Genomic DNA, 5127 nt, shown 5'->3' on the forward strand with positions numbered 1-5127 from the left:
GCAGAGAGATCCTCGTCAAGCTCGGCCTGAATACCATATCGGAAAGGAACAACGTCTTGCAGTTACCTAAAGTCATGCGAGAATCAATTAAAGTGCTCCCCTTCCCAAGAAACGTACACCCGATCCACAATCAAGGAAAATGACTCGTCCACGCCGGAGCCCTTGCGACGGACGCGGCAAGGTTTACCGACCAGACAGCTTTCGTGGATGCAGCGTACATACCGGGAAAACACGCCTACTCGGTAGCAGTAATTGACGGACATGGGCGAACGCGCAACTCACTCACACTTTACACCAAGAAGTCAGAGGTAGCAGAACAAGCAGCGATAGCACTAGCTCTCAAAGACTCGAGCTTCGCAACTGTATGCAGTGGCTCTAGAGCAGCCAAACGAGCTTTCGCCAAGGGCGGGATTGACAACACGACGCGACAAATTTTAGGAGGAAGTAACATTACTGATCACTGTATCGTATGGTTCCCGGCACACGTGGGCAGCTTAGGAGGCGGCCTGCGGAATCTCAACGAGATCGTACACGAGGCGGTGCGAGGACTCATCGACCTCCGGGTTCGCCCGCTACCCCACATATCGAGTACAGGGATCAATTATTCACGTACAACAAGCTCACTAAGCACTTTTATCTAGGCAGGCGAGAGTTTGCCCCTCCCGGATAAGAAAGTAACCCGCAGCCAGTCGGTCACGTTACGCTTGCTCCAAACGAACTCATACCACAACGCCTGGCGCATGAAGCACGTCGCACCAGACTACGACGGACAACATGTGTATGAACAGTGCAGTAAACTTGTAGACTTGAACCACATGCTGTGTGGTTGTGCATCGAGTGACGCTTACGCCAAGAACAAGGAACACTGGGACAAAGTGCTCAAAAGTGCTTCACTGCACGACCAACTTGTCCAGGAGGCCCGCGCAGTGGCGGAGAGCTTCAGGCTCTCTGTGCCTACGTGGGAGCCGCCCTCTACACCTGGCGTCTAGCCGAGTGTCCTTCAGGACCCCTACTTTGGGAAATAAAGTTTTGCTACCACCATCACAAGCGCAGATTGCCTTTCTTTGCCCAAGTTTGCAGACGACTACTACAACATGTCTTCATATTCCCGCAAAACTAGCATAGAGATTTCAGCCACGCTTCAGCACTGTGTTTGGTGTTCTTGATTCACAGTTACCTATCGGAAGCCAATGTTTCTGTCTTTTGCCGTTGTGGAGAATATAGATATTGGTTTGAGAACAAACTTCATTGCAATGCCAAATGAAAAATATTTTTTTGTCACTGCTATACATAAGTTGGTAATTTGAGCAAAGTGTTCCCACCTTTATTGCAAACAATATGCCTGGCAGACTATGCAGCAGCGATTTTTATTAAGGGCGTCTTGCACTACTCTGTGAATGCAGGGCTAGGGAATCTAAAGCAATGCGGCGCTAAAACCAACTTACACTCGTCATTAACGTCCAGCTTCTCCAAAGACGCCTAATGAGGGCTGGGTCTCATTACTTGCATAGCGACCAGCGAGCAGTAAGAATGTAGCTCATGATTAACGTTCTCCGAGGAGACTCCTGGCATGCTAACAGTTGATACGCGAATAGAACTTATGCCTTCCTGTTTTCGCCATTCGTTCATTCTAGATATTATACGTGGGCACAGAGTCCATGATTACATGCATGCATGTTTCTAAAATGTGCTTCGTGTATACTTCTAATATATTATTTCCAAAATGTTATAACAAAGTGAGCACCTCGCGCTTTAACGAATGGGGGCGATGCCTGCGTTATTCGTTTGCCTGTTGAACTGAATTAAACGCTTAAACTTATTTGCATTTCAAGAAATAAATATTATTGTAAGACCTTTTTCATTGTGCGTATTCACTTTTAAAACTGGTTATCAGAAATTATGGAGCATAGAATGGTCCTGCCGCGAATCCGCCACAAGCGAGAGAACGGTCTAAGTGCCTCATATGTGGCTTTCATACATAACGGTCTTCGTTAGACGGGACGTGTACTGGAAAATCACGAGGAATGTTTACAGTGCAAAGACCATTCACAAAACAAACAACACTTCCCGCCAGATAGACCAAGCGGGAGGCCCCTGCGGTGGGATGGATTACATTCTGGGGGCAACTAATTGATAACGTGCTGGTCAGAGGTACTGAATAGCCGAACGTAAAACACTATGGTTAATAATACTCTCTACCGGTGCCAATTCTGAGAATGTTTCCTTCACCAAACAAAAAACATCGCATCAATCTTCAATTCAGAGTTGCATCCAAGCCACTTGCTGTTATGCCATGTGAATTTGTGTATACATTTAATAGAATGTGTGAACAATTACTTCGGTTGGATAAAATATAAAATTGCACGCATCATGTCTTCATTGCATATAGCTTTTCAATGAAACTATTCCAGAAAGCTTCACTTAAAGTAGATTCCAATAAGTACCCTGGATGTGCAGCAGTTTTATCGTCACCTTCTAAAGCGCTCATGTGACATATTACATGGCCGAATCATTTTATTTTCTTTTATTGATTCTTAATGGAGCTCACGAAACCTGCGTCTTTGCAGCGCTCCTCTGCTCAATGTACTATACATACCACGAGAAATCAGTACTTCACAAACGGCGCCTGAGCTGTAGATTGGCTCATTTGGTTCATTCGGCTCAGTGCTTGCTGCGGGTCGTCCATGCTTGCTCTATCATTTAGTGCACTAAGCTTACGCGGCACAGCGCGGAACTGAACATGGGGCGGTATTGACTAACCTGCACCGTTCGTAAGAAAATTCTTAGCCGGAAAATTACGGTGACGTTTCAGTTCGTGAACGCGGATTATACGTAAAGTTATGGGCGCCGTTATTATACAGAGTGTTTAGGCGAACACTTTCAAAATTTTTTGAAGGTGGCCTGTGGCAGATAGCAGAATTTTAGTTCATGAAGGGGGGGGGGGGAAGACAAAGGGGAGGAAAGACAGGGAGGATAGCAAGTGTCAGTACCGGTTCGCTAACCTGTGCTGGGGAAAGGGGTAGAGGGAATCAAAGGAGAAAGAAGAGGGAAAAAAGAAGGAAACCGGAAAATTCACACAGTAACGCGATACTACGCGCTACAACACTCAAGGACGGTCGCACAATTCGCATGTCCTTAACAACTTCAGCAAATCACTTAAGGTCTTGAGTGCCGAAGCCCGTCTAGACCAGTGTCCTAGAGCTTTTTGCTCTGTAAAGGGGCGATTGTCCAGTTTTTAGAGCGCGGTCACGAGCACTTTTCTTTGCACTTTGTAACGGGGACAGTCACAAAGCAGGTGCTCAATCGTCTCCTCGCAGTCGCAGGTGTCACAACTAGGGCTGTCGACCATTCTAACGCGGAATGAATACGAGTTCGTGAATGCCACGCCGAGCCACAGGCGGCACAGAAGTGTTGCTTCCGTTCGTGGTAACCCTGGTGGTAGACGGAGTTGCAGACGTGGATCCCATCTGTGGAGACGTGCGTTCGTGAATTCACTGGTGTTCCACAGATTCGGCATAATCTCGCGGGCGAGGGAGCGAAGACTTGTGGCTGCATCTGTTCGTGACAGTGGTATTGGTATAACATGGGCGCCATCGTGGGCCGATCGGGCGGCGTCATCCGCACTGTGATTTCCCGAAATTCCGCAGTGACCCGGTATCCACTGGTAGATGATGTTGTGCCCCTTGTTGATTGCGTGATGGTGGAGTTGTCGGATGTCTGCGACTAGTTGCACATTTGGTCCGTGGTTGAAAGGGGACATCAGACGCTGGAAAGCTGCCTTCGAGTCACATAATATGGACCATGAATGTGATAATTTGTGACCAATAAACTCCTGAGCAGCACGGATAGCTGCGAGTTCTGCAGCCATCGATGAACCGTGAGATGCAGCGGTGAGACGTCTTGAACTTGAGGGTGACAGACTCTGCGGGAATTACCACTGCTCCAGCTGAGCTTTTAGAGGAGACAGAGCCGTCCGTGTAAACGTGGATGCGTTATTTGTGCTTGTCATGTAGGAATGAAAGCACGGTTCGTTTGAGGGCGAAAGATGACATCTCCGCTTTCTTTTTGACACTGGGAATAACAAGAAGAGCCTGGAGTGGATGGAGGCACCACAGCGGTAGAGATGGTCGTACTGCAGGCGTGAAGTTTGACGGTAAAGTTCCATGGTTGGCGGCAATAATCCTGCTAAACGCTGAGCGAGGTCAAGCGGTAGGAAGGGAGGCGAGATAATGCGATGGAAGTCGGGCGAAGTGCCTGATATGCATCCTTAAAGCGTTGACTTGAAGATACGTATTGATAGGGTGGTCATGCGCGATGACTATTGTTGCTGCCGTGGATGCACATCTGGGACGACCAAGACAAATTCGCAGAGTTTGAGCTTGTACAGACTGGAAGGTACGGAGGTTGGTCATGAGCTGGTCTACTAGAATAGGTGGATATTACTTACGCAATAATTTAAAAGTCATAAACGGCTAATTAACGAAAATACACTAATTAAAAGCTTAACTAAATACCTAATAACCCATATTGCAGGGCACAAATTCTAGCCATGGAGTTCACAAGGCGGATCCTCTTGGAACGAATTCTCAGGATGACAGTAATTTCGAGATAATAATTCCCGAACTTCGCGGAGAAATGCATAGCCGTTCCAGTTACTTTCTTAAGAAAACGTCGTTTTATGCATTCAACCTTAAGAGTAGGTGAAACGTGAATACACTTCTGTGCAAAGTGCAGAAATTAACATCCTCGAAACTGGTGCCATCCTGAGAATTTGTTCCAAGTGGATCTGCCTTGCGAACGCCACAGCTAGAATTTGTAAATTGTAATGTGGGTCATTAGGTGATTAGGTAGAAAAGTAATTAGGGATTTTTTATTAATTACTTGAATATGCATTTCAATTTTTCATCCAAGTAGTGTCCGCCGCTTCGGGTAGACCCCCTCATTAACTAAACATTCGCTGCCTGTGACAGGCAACCTTTAGTAATTATTCAAAGTGTTCGCTTAAGCAAAAGATATAATTGCGATAGCAATTATATGGAGATTCCAGTCGCACTTCTGCCGTCGTTGTCGCTTGATGTTCCGTATAAAGTGCAAGGGCGAAAACATCGTCCCCGCGCCCCGTACGCT

The sequence above is a fragment of the Dermacentor andersoni genome, chromosome 4 (genome assembly GCF_023375885.2).
Source record: "Dermacentor andersoni chromosome 4, qqDerAnde1_hic_scaffold, whole genome shotgun sequence".
Classification (NCBI taxonomy): Eukaryota; Metazoa; Arthropoda; class Arachnida; order Ixodida; family Ixodidae; genus Dermacentor; species Dermacentor andersoni.